Source organism: Echinops telfairi, unplaced genomic scaffold, assembly GCF_000313985.2.
Source record: "Echinops telfairi isolate 266 unplaced genomic scaffold, ASM31398v2 ScPeMD7_2;HRSCAF=8, whole genome shotgun sequence".
Taxonomy (NCBI): domain Eukaryota; kingdom Metazoa; phylum Chordata; class Mammalia; order Afrosoricida; family Tenrecidae; genus Echinops; species Echinops telfairi.
Window position 1 is genome coordinate 41,635,869 of NW_022103898.1, and position 22,348 is coordinate 41,658,216.

Genomic DNA, 22,348 nt, shown 5'->3' on the forward strand with positions numbered 1-22,348 from the left:
GCTTGTGCACCCATTGTCTTCAGTGACTTCAGGTGTTATATCTTTTGGTAGCCAAGCATCATCCGCTTTCTTCACCACATTTTCTTGTGCACCCATTGTCTTCAGCGATAATGTCAGGAAGGTGAGCATCTCGGACTGCCTAATTGTTAGAACAAAGTGTTCTTGTGCTGGGGGAGCACCTGTGTAGGGGCCCACTGTCCATCTGTTTTCTTAATACTTGACCTATAAATATATGTACATTGATCTATTTCCGAGTGCTGCTTCCATGAGCATTGATTGTGGATACACAAAATCCTTTCCACCATAAAGCTTTTCTCCGTTTATCATGATGTCACCTAATGGTGCAGTTGTAAGGATTGTGGTCTTCTTGACTTGGAGTTGGAATCCACATTGAGGGCTACAATCCTTGAACTTCATCAACACATGCTTCAAGTCCTCTTCACTTTTAGAAAGCAAGGTAGTCTAATCTACATACCTCAGATTGTTAGTAGATCTTCCTTCAGTTCTGATATCACATTCTTTTCATATAATCCAGCCTCTCTGAATAATCATTATGCATATAGGCTGAATGAGTATGGTGAGAGGATACAATCCTGATGCACACCTTACCTGATTTTAAACCACTCAGCAGTCCCTTGTTCTGAATAATTCTACCAATGTTTTCAGTGTGAAACTGATCAAGCCTGTCATCAAAATACATTGATAATTACTAGGATAATTTCCAATTGGAATGCAAAAATTGGAAATGAAGAGGAACAATCATTTGAAAATATGGCCTGAAAAAACCCTACAGATCACATGAACATGGTAGCATTTTGTAAGATCAATGACTTCTCCATTGCAAATACCTTTTTGTGAAAACATAAACTGCAGCTATCTATATGGGCCTCCTAGAGGAAATACACAGATATCAAACCTACTACCATCAGCCAAAATAAGACTGGGGCTGACTGCAGAAAACAACATCAATTACTCATATGCAAGTTCAGGTTGAAACTGAAGACAATTAAAACATGCCCCCGAGAGTCCAAGTTGAGTCTTAAATATCTACCACCTGAACTTGGATAACTTCTCAAGAACAGGTTAGGAAACTAGTGACCCCAAATCAGATGAGTTGTGAGATGGCTTCAAGAACATTATGCACGAAGAAAACAAAAGATCATTAAAAAGACAGGAAAGAAAGAATAGACAAACGTGGCTGTTAGAAGAGACACTGAAATTTGCTCTTCAGTGTAGAGTAGGGAAATCTAATGGAAGAAGTAATGATATAAAATAATTGGATAGTGTATTTTGTAAGGCAGCTTAAGAAGACAAGGGAAAGCATTGTAAGAACATGCAAATATCTGAAATTAGAAAATCCTGCATAAGAAGAAACTCAGCATGTTTTGCACTGCAAGAACTGAAGAGAAAATTCAAGCATCAAACTGCAATGTTGAAAGCATATATGACCAAAACATTGAATGATACATGAAACAGCCAAAGACAGTGGAAGGAATACACTGAGTCACTACACTGAAAAGAAGTAGAAGACATTCAACTACTTCAAGGAGTAGCATATGAACACCAACAATGGTATTGAAGGGGAAAGCCCAAGCTACAATGAAGACATTAGTGAAAAACAAGGCTCTAGGAACTGAAGGAAGGTCCACTGTAATGTTTCAACACACCGATACAGTGCTGGAAGCACTAAATTGTCTATGTCAAAAAATGTAGAAGACAGCTACGAGGCCAATTAACTGGAAGCGATATGTACTTGCACCCATTCCAAAGATAGGTGACCTTACACAATGTGAGTAATTTTTTTCTGAAGATAATTTAAAAAATTATAGAAACAGTACATCAACAGGAGCTGCCAGAAATTCAAGCTAGATTCAGAAGATGGTGTGCAATTAAGGACATCATTACTTGCATTAGATGGATCTTAACTGACAGTGGAGAATACCAAAGAGATGCTTGCTTATGTTGTATTGACTATGCAAATATAATGGACTGTGTGAAGAGAAATGAACTGGGACTGTTGTTCATAACAAATTATGAATAACACTGAAAATAATGAGCATTTGAGAACACTTCATTGTGCTTTATACAGACCAAAAGGAGGTTGTTTGACCACAACAAGAAAACACTGCATGGTCTAAAATCAGGAAATGTGCGTGTCCTTTCAAATTGTTTATTTTGTCTGTATGCTGAACAAAATAATCTGAGAAACTGGCCCATATGAAGAAGAATGCAGCACAGGATTGAAGGAAGTTTCATTAACAACCAGTGATAAATTTGCTTTCTGAAAGTGGGAAGACTCGAAGGAATTGATGAAAGTCATAAATTACAATCACCAGTATGGATTTAGTGTAAAGACAACAAAAATTCTCACAACTGGACCAAGAAATAGCATCAGTATTTTCTTGTTGTGGTCAAACAACCTCCTTTTGGTCTGTATAAAGCATAATAACCTGAGAAGAGGTTGAAGTTGTAACAAACTTCACAACACTCGTAGCAGCAGCAGTCAAGAAAGTAAGTGACGGACTGCATGGGACACATCTGAACAAGACCTCCGTGAAGTGTTAAGAGCCAAGACGTCACCTTGATGGCTAGGGTGCACCCTTCCACCAGTGTGTTTTCCTTCACCTCAGATGCATATGAACACTGGGCATTGGATAAGGATAACCAGAGAAGAATTGATACACTTAGATTAGAGTGTTGGTGAAAAATATTGACAGTGCCTTGGAGTGCCATGAGAATGAATGAAACTGACCTGAGGGGTGTACAGTTGTAACATTCCAGAGAAGCAAGGATAGTGTTACTTCATCTCATGTACTTTGGACATGTTATCAAGGTTGGCTAGTCTCTGGAAAAGAATATCGTGCTTGATCAGTAAGAAAAAGAGGAAGATTCTCAACAAAATGAACTGATTCAGTGGGTGCAACAATGGGTTCAAATATAACAACAATTGTGTGGACAACACAAGCTTTTCTTCTGTTAACATGTAGTCAATATGAGTTGGAACAGTTAGACAGCACTTAACAACAGTTAGACAGCACTTAACAACAGCAAGAGAAAAAATACGGTCATACATTTAGTAAATGTCCACCTCATGAATTGTTATGGAACTCTGCCAGATAGCTATACTGAAGGAAACACAAACAGTAACATCTCGACGATGGGGGAGACCCAGGCAAAATTTCATTTTGTTTTGCATAGAGTCACTATGAATTGGAGTTCCATATGATGGCACTTAACAATAACAATGTGGAACTGGAAGTGAGTGATGAATGAATGAATGTTTAAATGAATAAACTCGTTAGGAAGCATTACATTCAGGCAAGAAAAAAAGTCAAGAATTACTTTCCTGTGAAAAAGTAATGCATCTAAGATAATTAAGGTCATTTATTAAAACTGTTGTGCAGACATGACTTTACAGGCAAATTTTTGAGACATCTGCAGTAGATGAAATTGAGCACTGTACCACTCCGTTTTTGACTCATACTTCCCATCTGTTATGCATGACATACAGCCCTATAGGTTTTGACTCAAAAGAAAAAAAATTATTTCACATTTTTTTTTACTTTTAAAAAAATTTGCACTTAAACACAGAGATTGCTAATAGAGTTGAAATATTCATTTTAGGTCACTTAAACACAAAGATTGCTAATAGAGCTGAAACATTCATTTTTCATGCTCTGGACCGATTCATCAATTTTCATTCTGAATTCCCTGATCTTTCTTCCCTAAGCACTGTGCTATAGTCCTATTCCCCACAACCATCCGTTTACCAAACCTGCACAGTTCAGAGTCTGGAAACTTTTCTAACGTCATAAAAGTCAAATACTGACTTTAAGGAGTGAGATAATCCAATACAGGCAGTCCCTGGATTACAAACGTTTGATTTACAAACAACCTGGAATCACAAGCTGTGAAACATATTATATTAAAATTTTGAAGTATGTGCAATGGTTTTTAATAACAAATGGGTACTACTTTATGACATGCTTCAAGATATTGTCATCATTATCACCATATTATTATGTTAAGTGTTTTATTGCATCTGGAATTGTTCCTTTAATTTTTTTCTTCTTCCTTGTACTCACTGTTATTCAAGTAATTTTTTTATAATTGTGGCAAAAATGTACACAACAAAATATTCCATAATTCCACAACTTCTACATGTATAATTCAGAGCTATTGATTATACTCTTTCTGCTTTACAACCATTATTGATACTTTTTTCCAAATTATTCCACTACTATTGACATAAACTTACTGTCCCCTAAGCAACAACTCCTTCTCTTTCACCCATAGTAATATTGGTCAATTTGGTTTCTCTTTTTGGGAGGTGGGGGGTGGGGGAGGGGAGGGTGGTGGTGGTAATTTTCTTGATATAGAATTCACATATCATACATTTCCGTGATTGAGCTTCTTTTAAAAATAGTTATTTATATATCAATATCATAACCATCAGTTCTAGTGCTCCCTGCCGTCTCCCACATTCATTGTTTGCTCTCCAAATTCCCTCACTCTCCCTACCCCCTCCACATCTCTGATTAAACCATTGCATCTGTTGTTGTCTGTGCACACCACTCCGCCTGTGCTTCACAAACCGGGAAACTCAACAGGTGCAATAAAAACAAAACAAAATGGCAAGAAGAAAATAATAATATAATGATAAAAATACAAATAAAGTTTAATAAAGAAAAAAACACCATCAACATTTAAAAGGCCAGAGATGAAATTTCTTTCCTGACACCGGTAAGAAACACCTCCGTCTAGAGTACATTCAGGTTGAGTCAAGAGGTAGGTGAACTGACCAAGTCTCATATTACACCATGGTTTGATCCACCATAATCAAGTTTCTGATGATCTCTGTCTGATGTCAAAGCTGTTCGCATTCCATCTATGGCTACAGGGGATCTGTCAGCAGCTTAATCTGCCTCAGAAGACTGCAGATGGGTTTTTGGGCTCCCCATCTCTTTCATAGTCTTCTACAAACTGGGTGTTCACAATTTAAGCTCTGATACTTTCCCCTTTATTATATTTGAAAATCTTACTTTTTAGGAGCTAGTCCAAAAAAAACAATTTAAAACTGATTTTCATAGCTCAGTCAAAAAATTAAGAGATAGAAAAAATGATCAGGCCAACAAATACTTAAATTTTTAGCTAATTGAAAACTAACAAATAGCTGGTACTAAAATTAATTGATGCCTGGAAGTCAAAAATGGTGCAGGAAAGATTAGTCTTTCAACAAAGCAATGTGATCAAAGCTCAAACACTTTTTTTTTCATTTAAGAAGGACTTACACATGAAATAGAAGCCAACGATTAGTTTTAAGCTTCTTCACTGGTTATTCTAAGTATTTAAGCACAACAGTTTCACTGCACAAACCCAAACATCAGGCTTTACTTTTATTAGTTTTAGAAGACTGTAGCAGTATTGAATTAAAAAGGAAGACGAATCATCTTGTTGGCATTACTGTTAATCAAATACTTCTTTGCAAGGAATATGAGTCTGTGCCAATGGTAGTTATTGCTTCTTTAGATAGAGTCTTATAAAAACCCAGAAGGAAATGACAGGCCACAATTTTAATCCCCAGCATCTGCAACCACTACCCAGCATTGCTGAGAACTTTTAAATATCAGTAAAATTTGGACGACCTGAATATAAAAACTATGCAGATTTATCCTTTTAATATTCCCATTCTTCTCTACAGATTCTATTGTTCAGATACCATATCCCTAAAGAGATAAACAATGCTATCCTTTAAGCTTTAAATAAAATCTGCCAATTAATTCATAAACCTATTTATTTCTGTCATATGAATGAGTCTCAGAAATTTTGATGGGGTTATGCTAAATCAACAGTATATTTTCTGATTTTCATTTTATTTCCATTTTTATGTTATCTGTAGTTGGTGCACTAAGTGTTCCATTGTTAGATAAGGATTATATCCTAAATTAGACATTACAGTCTCTGAACACTCAATCAGACAAGTAGTGATAAGATTATGGGGATGGAGTAAGCTGATAGTCATGGCAATAGCCATATCATTGAAATCTCCTAAGGACAAGATCCTTAATTTAATAACATCTCTAAAGTTCCAATTTCCTTGTAAGGAAATTTCCTTGTAAGATCCATGGATTCATGGGCTTCCTTAGGAAACCATTATACAGGTTCATGTACTATCTTAAACTCAAAAAACTAAACCACTGCCATTGAGTGGATTGCGATGCGTACTGATCCTATAGGACAGAGTACACCTATGGGTTTCCAAGCCTGAACCTGTTGACATGAGTAGACAAGCACATCTTTCTCCCATGGAGAATTTGGTGGATTCAAACTGCTGACCTTGTGGCTTGCAACTCAACGAGTAACATTACATCACCAGGGCTCCTCATGATTAGGAAATATCATTCAGCCTACCAAAGACCTCTAAGAAAAGTCTACAACTAACGTCACTGTTATTGTGATATACTGACTGATTCTCCTCTAAGATCAGGAATGGAGCAAAGAGATCGTTCTCACTTCTATTCAAAATTATACCAGGTTTTAGTTGTAGCAATATTACAAGAAAAAGAACTAAAAAACATCCAGATTGGAAATAAAGAATTTTAACCCTATCTGAAGTTTATGTAGACAATGTCATTAGATATACAAAAAAGTTTACCATGATTAATAGGTGAATTCATAAATCTGCAAGATACCTGGTCAAACCACAAAAACGAATTGCATTTATATACATACTAAACTCAAACACTATCATCAATTCGATTCTGACTCATAGCCAGCCTATGAGACAGGGTGAAACCTCCCGGCTTTCCTTCATTAGTAGAGCGCCTCATCCTTTTCCCGTTGCTGGTTTCAAACTGCTTAACTTGCAGTGAGCAACCCAATATGAGGGGTACCCAAAAATAACCAGATGTTTTTTCAAAGCTATGTATTTAAGTTTTTTTACAAAACAACTTTATCACCTTCAAAGTACTTTCTATTACACTTAATACATTTGTCAAATCTGTGATTCCATTCTTGGAAACATTTTTTCAAACTCATCTGTTTAGATGGTTGACAGCACCTCCCTCGCTTTCTCCTTCATCTCTTCTATGTCATCAAATCACTGTCCTTTCATGCCCCTCTTCGTTCATGGAAACAAAGATAAGTCTTACAGATGAGTAAGGTGTGTGGGACAAGAGAGGCATGGTGGTTTTGTCAAAAACCAGTGCACCGAGATGGCTGTATGAGCAGTTGCATTGCTGTGGTGGCAAGACCAGTCCCTTGTCTGTCACAAATCAGCCCTTTGTTGTCACACACTGTTCAGAACCTTGAAATAGAAAGCTTGATTAACAGTCTGACCTGAAAGAATGAACTCCAAATGCACTATGAGTCAATATTTTCTTCAGTTCCAATGTTGACAGACATTCAGAATGAGATTTGTCATCAATTGACATTTCACCTTTTTTGAAATGCGAAAACCACTCGCTGTAACCAATATCACAACAGTTTCTGCAGTGTTTTTTCTGGACAGGAAATAAAAATTCACAGCCACACATTGTTCTCTTAAATTAGCCATCCAAAGAATGAGGTTCGAGCAAATTGCTTTTACAAAAAAATTCACTGGGACCACAGAGAACCTTCCCAAGTGATGCCCCTGGATGCACTAACTCAGAGCAAGTTGCTGGATGCTTGCCTAGTAGGAAAAATGGCATACTATGATAGCTCTGTGTAGCAGAGTTTTTCCCGTTTTGGTTGGGGGAGGGGGGCGTTCCTCATATTTCCACCCATATACTATCACACAAAGCCAAGTTGGCATAAAATCATATAGCTACCACAATTGTAATACATTTTTTCTCAGAAATAACACATCTTTTACTAGTCTTAACTCTATGTCTTTAGAAAGCATTTTTCCTTTTTGATCCATTTTATAATTGTTTGCTCTTAGTATACATAAATATAAATATTTAATAAGAATATATAAAATATATGTATAGTGCATAACTATATATAAGAGGAAATATATGAAAATTTATTTATAATATATATTCATAATATATAAATATGTATATAAAAGAGAAAAGCATTATTTCTACTTTTATACCATTTTATAATTGTTGATTGCTAATAAATAGAAATATAACTACAAATAGGAATGCAAGCATATGCATACACACACACACACACACACACACACACACACACACACACATGTATATACTAGCAAAGAACCAAAGAAGAAACAATACTTTCTCCAGAGACAGAGATAAGGCTTAGAAAAGAAGTGCAGCATACGAAAAACATTGCTGAGAAAAAATTTATGACAACTGTGATAGTTGGATGACCTTACTTCAACTTGAATTTGGATGAAAGTGTAGGGATAGAGTCCAATCTGTCAATCAAGTCACAGCCTGATGATGTGGCCAGACTGGAAATATGGCCCTCCTCGTAAGGGGGAAAGTGGGAACCTCCCTGTCTCTTTCTGCCCCTTCACCTTCCTGTTTGCTGGGACTTTGTGTTTGCTTCAAGGGGCAGCCCTAAGTGGGCTGCCCGATCCTGAGAGCTGTCTGCACCTTTCTATATTTCTACTAACCTCATACCCAGGCAAATCTGCACCCCATAGCTTGGGATCTTCCTGCATCCCACATTTTCTGTTTCATTGGCCTGCAGCTGCATAAGTCTGAGAAAGGGGCTGGCTAGCATTGCATTTATGGACCCGAGTTGGACTGGAATGTCTATTGATATATGAGTTTACCCATAAGAGTACCTTTTGGTATAACCTTCCTTCTTATACCTAGCTGAGCATCACTGGATTTGTTTCTCTACACAACCCAGTCTAACAAAACAACCAAAGTAAAGGGAGAGTTGCATTGTGTCCACTAATGGAAAGGCTTGCTATCATTAAGATATTATGTTTTTCCAAGTCAGCTGTTAGAATCCATGCAATCCCAAATAAAATAATAGGAGATGAGCTTAATAAAAATTTATAAGCTGAATCTAAAATTCACTTGGATAAGCAAAAAGCCTAGAACAGCAAAATAATTTTCTAAAAGAAGTACAAAGCTAGAAGAGTTGTGCTATTTGGAGACGTCGGACAGGGCAAGATATGACAAAATAATAATTTATAAATTATCAAGGGCCCATGAGGAACGGGGGAGTGGGGAGGGAGGGGAAAAATGAGGACCTAATGCCAGGGGCTTAAGTGGAGAGGAAATGTTTTGAGAATGATGAGGGCAATGAACGTACAAATGCGCTTTACACAATTGATGTGTGTATGGATTGTGATAAGAGTTGTATGAGCCCCTAATAAAATGATTTTAAAAAATCCAAAGGATGAAATAATTAAAAGGTAGGATTTTTCCATGAACATTTTGAAGCAACCCCATATATGTATTTTATTACAGTACAATTTTTTTAATAAAAAAATAGTTGCCACTTGATAACAGAAATATGAATAGTAGAACTGCTGTTTTTCATAACAACTCTTGGAAATTTTTGACTATAAATACTTGTAACCTTAATAAAAAATAATCACTTAAAATTGTAAATAAAAATGATATGTGAATATAATAAATAATTAAAAGTAAATGACCAAAAAAAAGATATTAGAAATTTATAAGAATCAGAAAATGTATTACTGGCATAAAAAAAGACTAATAAATCAGGAAATACAATGGAATACAGAAATAGACACACAGCTTGTATAATCAATTGATTTTTTAATTTATTTATAGTCAAAGGTAACTCAGTAAAAAAGAAGAGTTTTTAAATAAATTGTGATAGAATAATTGGATGTGCATAAGCAAAGTAAATTAATTTTGATCTATACATTTCTAACCAAATTCACTGTCCAAAATTTAACTTAAATCCAGACTTACATATAAAGCACATAGTAATTTAAGTTTTGGAAGAAATTGTAGGATAAATTTGACCTTTGTACATTAAAATTTTATAGATACATCACCAATAGTCAATTAAAGTAAAAATTAGTCAATTATACTTGCTCAAAACGAAAACTTTTTAACATCAAAGAATGCTATTGAAGTTTATGATATGGAAAGACAAGCCACAGACTGGTTAAAAAACTTGCAAAACATCTATTTAGTAAAGGTTTTGCATTAATTGATCTATGTATTGTGATGGATTTTATGAGCCCCAATAAATTGATTAAAAAAATATTTTCTTTAAAATATATGGAAAGGAAACTCTTCAAAAGTAAGAAAAATGAGCAAAGTCTTTGAATAGTAATTCAGGAAAATATGCAAATAAACACATTAAAGGTGCTTAATATCCATTATTTATTAATGTATATAAGTTAAAATCATAATGAGATACTGTTACCCACTATTAGTGTATCTCAAATTAAAGACTGACTATTACATGTGTCCCAGGGTTAGAATGTAGATCAACTGTTTCACTGTTACAGTAAGGAGAAAATGTAAAATAGTATAACCATGCTGGCAAACAATTTGGCAGTTTCTGAAATGTTAAGTAGAGACTTCCTTTGATGGTTAGGATTATGTCAACTGGACACTACTGATGACATGTAGAGTCTAACCTATCAATCAAGTGGTAGCTTTTGACACCTCCTTGAGTGTCATCAAGACACTTTGTAGAAGAACAAGATCTAACAAAGATGATTCCTCTCTGCCACTTCAGTTTTCTCCTTGCTGGAATTTCACTGGCAATCTGTGTCTGTCTCCAGGGGTCCCCTGTGGGGGCAGCCTAACCCCGAGAGCGGTTGGCCTTGCTATCCATTCCCCAACCGTGGATCTGTGTCAGTCTGCACTTTCCGGCCTGTGATCTCCCTGCTTCCTGCTTCACCCTTCTGTAGTATCATCCTGCAGTGGAGTGAGTCGGAATAGGGCCTGGCTAGCATCAGACCTATGGACTTGATGTAGACAGGTTTGGTATCTTCTTGATGTAAAGTTACTTTTTAATATAAGTTCTTTCTTGTATAAAATTGAGTGTCACTGTTTTGTTTCTCTAGACAACCCAGCCTGACACACTTACCAAATCATCTGGTCATTCTACTCTTAAGTATATAAACATAGCCCATAAGAAAATGAAAGTGGCGGTCCACGCAAAAATCATTACAGTTTTATTTGTAATAGCCTAAACTGGAAGCAACTCAAATCAGTGGGTGAATGAACGTATTGTGATGTATCTGTACAATGGAATTCTACTCAATAATAAAATAATTATGGAGACGTATGAAATACTGACACAATAAGTCACAGGTGGATCTCAAAATAATTTTGCTGAGCTGAGTGAAAATGCACAATATAAAAAGAACATGCATTATGATTTAATTTGCTAAAAAATTCTAGAATATATGAACTAATATATGACTCATGAAACTCACAGCTATTGACATGATTCTGACTTATAGGACAAACTAGAACCTCTCCGTAAGGATTTCCAAGTCTGTTGATACTTCCTACAGCAGACTGCCTCGTCTTTTCACAGGGATTGATTGTTTCATATGGATGTTGATTGTTTGATTGATAGCCCAACACAACCCACTGTGCCAACAGGTCTCCTCCTTTATGACACAAACCAGAACCATACGGAAGAGTATGTGGAGGAGATATTACAAAGATGCTAGAGAAGAGGCAATTGTTATTTTAAAGGAAATTTTTATTTATTATTTTGATTGAGCTTAGTGTTTTGTGGTGATGGCTTCACGTATTTTAACATAAAAGAAAACATCAAATTGTACACTTAAATGAGTATTTCCATTTCCTCATGTCAGTATACTTCAATTAGAGTTGTTTTGCATAAACCAAATTCATTGAACAGCTTTTAATTTCTCATTCTAAAACTAAAATTCATGCCCAAATCAGCAGTAAGTTTGCTAATTTAACTTGCACCTGATAATTTGGATATTTTCCTAAGATTTATGACTTCCAGGATTTCCAGATCCTCATTGTGAATCAGATTCCACAGAATCTAAGTCACTTATGGTGCTTCTGAAAAATGAATAAAAATAAATGCAATGAGTGACACTCAAGGAAGAGCTGGGCATTATGCAACTGTGTGAGGATTCTTAGAAATGGAATCTCTTAAGATGATGGACTGTGTTTATTTAGTGCTTTAAAACTCAATAAATTAAAATGTGTGTTCCTGGGAAGGAAAGAGAAGAGTGATGATAGGAGGCAGAGAGATTAGTGGTAAAGTATGATTATTTTATGAGCATAAAATAATATTTTAGATATTACTTTGCAATAAAGATGATTAATTTGTTGTCCATTAGCCTCCAAGGAATCCAGCAACAGACTCAAAATATATGAAAATGTTCTGTGGACATGTATATGTTTCCTGGCAAAGAAGATCCATGTAGAAATCAAGCACCCCAGAGACAATTCTGATACAAAATATAGACAATTTTGACTAACAGAGACTCTATAGAATGGAATAGACTTGCACCTTGGGTTTTTGAGGCTGTAAATCTGTAAGGGAATAAACAGCTTCATCTTTTTCCCATGCGGACCATAGGCATAACTATGATTAGATTGTTGAAGGAATGTATAAATTAATATAGTAAAAATGATTCAATGAAATAATGCAAAAAATCAAAATGGAAGAACGTACTCAACACTTCTCAAGCTGTAAAACTTTAAGAAAATATACAAGCTTTGAATTCAATATGGAAGTCTTCTTTGTTCAAAACATCAATCACAGCAGGAAATATCAGAAGAGGTGGATGGAATGCACAATGTACCTGAAAGAATTATCAAATGATCGAACCAGGACATAGATATTCTCATCTAACTTCCCAAAGGGGAAGAATCACCCTCAGCAGAATGAGCCAACAGTTGACTCCCGTGGAGCAGAAATCGAACACGCCTCTTTCTCTGATCATTTTACCCTTTCTGACAGCAGCCATCCCTCTCACAGCATTCTCTATTTCTCTTCTGGATTCAATAATTCATTGCAATGATAACATAGTATTCACAGGCAATATTCATTTAGACATATAGCAAGTTACAATTCAAGATCAGGAAAGGTTCAGGATGCAGTTCTTTGATCAGTTGTGCTGCAGGAAGTCTGCTCTCTGACACTCTGCCTCTCCTGGTCCTTAGGCACTCAGTCATTGGCCCCTTGAGCCTTTTGGATCCATTGCCCAAGGGTTACAAAGCTCTTTAGCTTCACCTGTAAATACCCAGAGGCACCCCACTGGGGCAGCAATCCTGCTGGAAGGCACTTAGTGCTCTTACTCCACAGGCTTGAGAGCCCATTGCACCCTCTTCTGGCAGTTTCCTGGTTCTAATAACTCTGTCACTCATTCTTTACCTCTGTTTCTCACCATCTCTTAAGGCCTCCAGTGTTACAGACTTCAGAATCTAAGGGGTCGTTAAAAATATATGACTTGGGTAAGGTGTATATTAATCTTCAAAATGAGAGTGTTGCTTTTGCAACAGATATGTTCATTGCAAAACATCACATGATTTCGTGACTGCTGTTTCCATGCTATTGATTGTGAGGTTGGGACAGGACTAGGCACTGCTTTGTTCTGTTGTACATAAAGTTGTCATGAGTCATAAATAACTTGTCGGCACCAACAATAATGTTCTAAATCTGTTTCTTCGCCATCCTGAGTGTGGTGTTGCTCCGACTTCACCATGTCATCTCGTAAGACTTTCAGGATCAAGAGATTCCTGGCCAAGGAACAGAAGCAGAATTGACCCATTCCCCAATGGATTCAAATGAAAAGCAGTAATAAGATCAGGTACAACTCCAAGAGAAGACATTGGAGAAGAACCAAGCTGGTTCTATAAGGACACCCTGAGGGAGGGCACACAGAGCTGCACTTGCCCAGGCTCAAATCATGTTGAGCTGCATTAAGACTTTTGCCATCATCTGATCAATTGAACATGCATTGGCAAATAATTTGGTTTCTTCCTTGGTTTTTATGCTTCCACATCAAGTTTAACAATAAATAATGTAAGGCTGCTGGTTTAAAAAAAAAAAGGAAAGAAAATGTTGATGGCAAAAACTGATGGAAATATTTCAACCTCTTTGATCTTCTGTTTTTTAATTAATATGATCTTAAGACCAGTTGGGCTATTTTTATGAAATTTTGGACATAGTGTAACATTGAGATTCTTTGAGGATTAAAAATATGATAACACCACATGTGTTATTTAAGATCTTCCACATGAATCGTGCTGAACAAGAGACAATTAAACCAGTGAATCTTTCCTAAAATTTCTACTTTAACTTATCTATAAAGTTGGCAAATTTGGTGGAAAAATTAATTGGTTAAATAATTAAGCCACTCACTATTCAGTGTTTCTCAATAAGTGGGTCGCAACCCCTTTGGGGGTTGAACGACCCTTTCACAGGGCTTGCCTGATTCATAACAGCTGCAAAACTACAGTACAAAGTAGCAATGAAAATAATTTTATGGTTGGGGGATCACCACAACATGAGGAACCATATTAAAGGGTTGTGGCATTAGAAAGGTTGAGAACCACTGCACTAAATGAAGGAATTTCAAATTTTGTGGGGGAAAATCCATTTTTCTATGAACTTTTTGAAGCTCCTTTGTGTAATTTTAAAAAATATCATATTGTAACATCAATAAATATATGAAAGCCAATTGTATTAAAAGTAATTAGATAATTTACTCAACTTGAACACTTGCATATATTTCTAAAGTGCTTGCAAGGTTTCAACCTCAATTTTCAAAATATATTAAAATTGTGATAATAGAAGGTAAATTACTGCACATTAAGATATAAATAAAAATCTGATGAGCCTTTGGTGATTTTACTTTTGTCATTATTACTGTTCCTACCCTGTATCCCCTAAAGTAAGGCATCCCCCGAAAATAAGACAGTTTGCCTCTCGCTGAAATATAAGGCGTCCCCCTGAAAATAAGACCTCCCCCAAAATAAAGGTTTGGATTGTTATGATGATGCTCCAAAGGATGATGACATGACTGTCATTGAAGAAATGAGTAAATGTACCATAGATTATTTACATGGAAATTATGGTAGTAACAAGAAATTCTTGATACTGCAGGATTCACAGTTTGTCTGGTTATGCTGGTTTGTGATGACAACTACTACTGTACCCTATACAGGTAATAAATTTCCTTTTTTGTTGTTCAACAATAAATGTGTACCGTATTCTTCTTCATGGAAAAATAAGATATCCCCTGAAAATAAGACCTAGCAATCTTTGGGAGCAAAAATGAATATAAGACACTGTCTTATTTTCGGGGAAACAGGGTAGATATCACACTTTTCCTTTCAATCATTATCACAATCTAGGGGAGTGGTGATTTTATTTTTGTGACAAAATCCTATAATATATCAGACAATTTATCAAAGAGACAAAATAAATTAGAACCTTTTTAGAAACTTTGATTTCTTTCTACTCATTTCCTTTCATTCAAAATATATCTATAGATGCCCAGGCCATATGTCTCTGGGCTGTTATTATTTGCACATTTCCATTTTTGTCTTCTAACTCAAGATTTTCTAAACCAGGTATTAGAAATTGACTGAAACGAATTGATTAAGCTTCATTTGTAGTGGTCCTACTTTCAAATATTTGTGTTGAGTATTCTCTCAATATTTGCTTAATTACCCCCATTTTAAAGCTTTCTCTTTACTCTTCCTCCCTACAATGTTAGTGTTAGTTTGATTATTTTTATTTTCTGGTCATAGTTCTTGAAAATCAGAACTCCCTCCCACTGTCTCAACTCTGGCTCTTTATTAGGCATGCTTTTACATAATTATATCTATACCTATACCTGTATATCTAGGAGTGTTTTTCTCCAGTTTGTTGTGTTCCAGTACAATGTCCCTATCATATTTTATCCATCTGGTGAGCCAAGGAATGAGGTTCTGCTCAGCTGTGGAATCTCACTTGTTGCAAATGTTAACATGTGTTCCTTATGTGGAACAAAAAAACCTCAACCTCGGGAAAATCATTTGCCAGTTACATTATCTCAGGGGAAGAAAATGTGAAGTTTGTAACAACAGACGTTACTAATGTGAATCTGTGGAAATATTTCTTAATAAAAGCAAATAAATACACAAACAAATAAGTAAACTCTAAATCCGAATAAATAACTCTTCAAAGACAGTCTCAGAAAAATTGTTTTAACCGCTCAGCATTGTCTGGATGTTTTATTTAATATCATATAGCTATGATTGTAAGTTAGTTTTTCCAAGATTTTATATAATTGCCCCTGTTGTGTTTCAATGTTGCATCACCTGATTCTTTCTGCTTCCCTCTAAATGCGAGTGAATGGTAACCTATGCCTCTACATTGGCATAGTACACAAGGACAGACGACATAGTACTTAGACCTATTTAAATGAAGCTTTAAAGATTAAAGGAAAAATTACATGCTTTTCTATATTTATTTTCTGAAGCAAGAAAATATACAAACATGCTCCTGCTTTCTGGCTGGCTTCTGTGGAATAAATACTAATGAGTAAAGAGTCCTGATTCCATCCCCGGATTCAATGGCAAATGTTGCAGAAAAGCCCAAGCAGGCTTGTAGAACCCAGTTCTCCTACGCTCAGTAATGCAACAGTCATGCTGTGGTTCCTTTGCAAAGACCCATCTAGTTGTGATGCTTTACCAACCACTGTCTCCCTTCCCCTCTGCCTTCCACTCTGGTATCTTCCCCTCTGGTATCTTCTGGTTATTATTCCCCTTGGATGGGGGCTGGTGGGTATTATGTGCCATTCATTGCCATTGGTGCCCCCTTTCTGCCTTTCTCACCCAGTAGCACAGTGGGTTCAGCTTTGGGCTGCTAACTGAGAGCAGGGGCATTCAAACCCACCAAACTGGTTCTGTAAAGATTTATAGCAGTGGCTCTGAACTTGTGGGTCACGACTCCTTTGAGGGGTCAAACGACCATTTCACAAGGGTTACCCAATTCATAACAGTAGCAAAACCTCATAACAGTAACAAAACATTACAGTGATGAAGTAGCAACAAGAATAATTTTATGGTTGGGGGTCACCACACCATGAAGAACTGTATGAAAGGGTCGCGGCCTGAGGCAGGTAGAGAAACCCGGTGGCACAGTTGTACTCTGCCTCCCAAGGTTAATGTGAGTAGGAATCAACTTGGTAGCGATGGGTTTAGGATTCTCCCACAGCCCTGGTGTTCAAAAGCAATGTCTAACTGGGGCTCTAGACAGTCAGCTGCTGCTTCTATTAACCTAATTGTATGTGTTGGACTTTGCTGGAGGTCTGTCATTAGACTCTTTCTAGAAATTATCACTTCTTTTTGACCCCTCCATCCCACTACTTAGTCCAATATATAGGATGAACACATTTAAAATTATTTTCATATGTGTAACTAAGCATTCCCTAAACTCCAGGTTCGTATCCAATATTGATATTAAAAAGGCAAATTCTGAAGAGCACTCACAGTAGCATCGCTGCAGACACGAATCCAGTTCTGGAACCAAAGCAAGTTTGAAGCCAAACTGCCTGCTAAGTACATCTATTCCAACTGTGTTCAAAGTAGGTTGCTACTGTTAGGTGTTACACTGACTTGGTGATCTCTGTTTTACTGATCTGGGTTCTAAAATCCATTGCAACGACTACACAGAAACCCAAAGACAAAAGTCATGATTAAACAGTGTATTAAGGCATAACAAATTGCAATCCCAGTGAGAAATGCCCCGAGTACTTGTTTACCAGGACATGTTACAAAGTTTTGGTTCAGCTAATAAATGCCCAAAGAGGCGTACCACTTTGCTATCAACTTCAATCCAATGCTTCCTGCATCGTTCAATATTTTTCCCATAGAGACTTTTGATCTTGCAACTCGAGGCTTGGATTTTTTTCCTGAGTTCTTTTAGAGTAAGGTGTGCTGAGCCTGTTCTTTCTTTTTGGCTTTCTAATTTTCGGTCTTTGCACATCTCATTGTAAACGATTACTTTGTAGCCTTCACCTGCCTATCGACATTTTCCATTCAGCTCTTTGACCTCATCATTTCTTCCAGTCGCCTCAGCGACACTACAACAAAGAGCAACTTTCAGACTCTTCTCACGTCCCCTTGGACTTTTTCTTTCTCTCCTGTCTTTTTCACGACCTTTCGCTTCTGTCACGAACGATGGACTTGACGTCCTCCCACAGCTCATCAGGTCTTCGGTCACTACTGAACAATGCAGCAAATCTGTTCTCGGGGTGCCTGGGTTTCGTGGACTTGTCTTAATATTCTTCAGCTTCAACCTGAACTTGACATGTAAGCAACTGATGGGCAGTGGCACAGTTAGCCCCTGGCCTTGCTTTAGCTGTTGAGATTGAGCTTTTCCATCATCTCTTCCCACCGATGTAGTCACTTGATTTCTGCATATTCCATCTGGAGAAACCCATGTGCATAGTCACCTTTTGTGTGGTTGACAAAAAGATATTTTCCAAGAACGAGTCATTGGTCTTGTAAAATTCTGTCATGGGATCTCCAGCTTCGTGTCTGCTTCTATTCGCTGGGCCTTCAGTATCTGGCAAGGGTCCCATGCTATTCATAAGGCTTCCAGGGGCCAATTCCTCTAACGTGGACAGCGGATGTATCTCCATACTCTGTTCTTAGTGAGAAAGTTCCACGGAAACCAGTTTCCTTTGGGGGAGCCTGTTGGCATTTGAAATTCCAATGACACAGCGTCCAGCATCATCGCAACCCACAAGCCACCACGGTATGACAAACTGACAGACAAGTGGTGGATTCAGTTTCTTCCAATCATTTACTATCTCCAGGAGGCTTGTCTGATACTATGTGGCATTTCTCTGGATCTATCTTCTGAAACAAGGCTGTTTGCTCTTTATCTCTCAGCCACAGCATGCAATCAAAAAAATATCTTAACTTGACACTGAAATTTCCAAACTTATGCGAAACTCTTTTTCTCAGAGACCTCGGCCATCTTTTGAGGCCATCCTCTGAGTTTGTTAGGAATGGTCATCACATGTGAGCCTCCTGGATTCTCTCCAGCACTGAGAATTTGGACCCTTGCTTGAGTCTTTCTGTTAGAAACAACATTGCAATTATCCTGAATTATTTTAGCCTTCACATGAAAGAACATTGCATTTTCATAACTACTTTATTTCGAAACTGTTATGGCCATCTGATCATCTTTAAAAGTGGAGGAGATATGGTGCATTTAGATGAGGTTTTCTAGAGAAGGAAGACCAGTGACGGTTATATATGGATGTATCTATGCAGAGGGGTTTATTTGAAAAAAAACAGCTCAGACAGCGGTAGGGAATGCCGAGTTCCAAATATGTTCCTCAGCTGTTACTATGGAGGCATTCTGACTCACATAGTTTAGAGGCTGACCAACCCAAGACTGGCAGGTCATACGGCAGGTTGTTCAATAGGGAAGTGACTGTATCTAAGATTAGTAGATGCGGTGGCAGGCTGTTGACTGCCAGGCTACTGGAGCTAACCACTCCCAGGACTGGTAAGCTGCTCCTTCAAGTGCAAAGATGCTGAACCAGATGCCTGATCCAGCCTAAGAGAGCTTTGTCAGAGTAGCTAGGTGTATGGAATGCAGGCCACACCTCTGAGTAAACTCTCTTTCAATTGACTGACTGTTCATTGAAGATCTTATCATGGAGGTGGCCACTTTATGTGCACTCTTAGCATGGTGAATGACTACATGATAACTCCCAAACCACTAAGAAGCATGGTCAAGCCAAAGTCACCCACCTTTAACCATTACATTCATTCTTTCAAATTTAGCATAGATTGCAGCTCAGGTAATATTCTCAGATATATTCACTTTCTATTTGGTTGCTGGATCTTGCTTCTTTTCCCTTCTTGGACAGCATCTTCAGTTTTCTCTAGCCTTCACTGAATAAAATATACTAGAAGAACAATAGTTTCATTTTCTGATTGCTGTGATGTTGGACATTACATCATTGAATATACAGTGGGAAAGGACCCAGCTACTATCTCTACTGTTGAGGCAAAATCTGGGAGATAAACAGGAAGCATTTTTTCCCCTAATTATGTCAGCTGTAACATACTTAACAAATTAAGTCTTCCTTTCAAATCTAACTTAAATGATCAATAGATTATGGTTTTCAGTGTTGTTTCTAAGCTAACATCTCCTTCCTCTATTTTCATAGACAGTTCGTGGGAAGTAGGAAGAGAAACCAGTGAGGCCAAATAACAAATGCCATGGACATAAGTCAAGGTAAGATGTTCTGTTTCATGTATTTGTTTACACTTACTTTTGTTAAGCTACATTAAAGATGAATCCCATTTTTGGTTAGACAGTTTTTCAATTATTTTATTCACAGGCATTTTATGTGATGTGTTGGTATTGAAATTCCCAGAATTCTTTGGTGTCATTCCAGTAATGGTGTTCCATACTGAACAAAAAAACAGAAAATACTATATATAACTTGTTCACCAAGGAAATTCCCCTTTGGCAAACAATGACTGGTAAAAATATAACCACCGGAGCATGAAAGTGACATGGATCCCTATTTCTGGTAGAACAGAGGGGAAGGAGAAAAAACGTTTTCCATGAGAAATTAAAATATAAACATTTTACCATATGAAACTGTGGAGTTCACATTTACAAGAGCTACTGGCTGTAAGGTTCTCCAAGCTTAAAAAGTATTTTAGGTTGGGTTTCCTAGAGAGACAAACTCGTTGACTCTCATATTTGTATAAGCAACAACTTAATTTTGATAAAGAAATGTATTTCAAGTAAGCAGCCCTGTCCAGTCCAGTGAAATTCCCAAGGTCAGATGCTAGCTGTAGGCGTTCCAGACTCACACAGCTGCACACCAGTGAGGCAGGAAGGTGATGCCCCAAAACAGGAGGTCACCGGCTGGTGGGTACAGAGTCCTCTAGAGTTTTGAAGGAACATGTCAGGGCTCCTACAGCTCCAGGGGCTGGTAGGTCACATGGCCTACTGGTCCAAGAAGTAGGCTGGAGAAGAGACAGAAAGAGAAGGACTCCACCAGGTCTCTTTTAAATAGGCCACAACCCCAAAGGGACATCAATAGGCTGTGACCTGATTGATAGGTTGGAATCCACTTAATTCTTACAGGTGCACCAAGTTGACAGAAAAAGTTAACCTTCACAGAAAATAACATAAAATCTGACTTTCATTTGTGCATCTGTGGTCATTTCAGCATAATACACAATCACCAAACATGGAAACAATCCATGTATCTCCCATCAGAAGAACAGACAAACAAATTGTGGCACATTCTTACAGCATACAATTCAGCTATAAAAATAAATACAGTTCTGATACATTCTCTGACATGGATGAACCTTGAAAGCATTATACTAAGTGAAATTAAACAAACATAAATATTGCATGATCTCATTTATGTGAAAAGAATGCAAAAAGGAAATACATAGAAATCAAAGTTTATTAATGGCAATGCATGTTGGAAAATGGGAAGTTATTGGGATATGACTTTCTACCAAGAGTGATTAAAATATTTGTAAATAGTCATATAACATATTAAATGTAATTGATATCACTAAATTGTACACTTAAAATGACTAAAATAGTAAATATTTAAATAGATATATATTTTAATAATAAAACAAACAGGCAAAGAAACACAAAACAGGTTAGAGTCAGTGAGATGCTAGAATGCATTGAACTTATGCCTATAGTCAATAGTTTGCTAATCCATGAATTTCTAGATCTTTCTATCAAAATTCCTGGCATACAGAGATGGCATTGAACTAAGGATTGGATCAATTATTGTAATATGAAATGTAGTTTCAGGGCAGAAGCATGTTTTCCAATTGTCTTATGATAGGAATTATAGCAGGATGTCACTGTCATTCCCATAATATGGCCCTGAGAAAAGATCTTGAGATCAGAACCCAGCAGAGACCAATAATCAATAAACTTCTGTTGGGTTATGGTCTCTTGCTTCTCAGCATGGAAGAATTTGCACAAGCACATAGTAATTTAAAGTAAGATTTTATGAGTTAAAACAATGTGCATTCTCACAGACAAGAACGGGACACCTCCAGAAACCACAGAGACACACATGGTCATAGAGATCATGATCCTTTATACCCTTCCTCCTCAAATGGTTTCCCACAGCCACTCAGAGGGCATGGCTGTGTGTGTTGGTAGGGATGTTAGTGGATGGGCTGAAGTTGGTGTGTCACATGTAACATAACTGGTCCCTACCATGCATGCTGTACATAAGTGTGTGTGACATAACTGGCCCTTCCTGCACGTGTCTCTTTCCATAGCTTTCTAGCTTGCACCTGATCTCTTAGGAAGGACCCTTTTCTTTATGGGCTGGACTAGCTTTGCTGAGTGGTAGACTGTGTTAGTCTGGGTACTTTAGAAATACAAATCCACAGAAACTCATGTATAAGAGAGAGTTTTTTATAAAGGG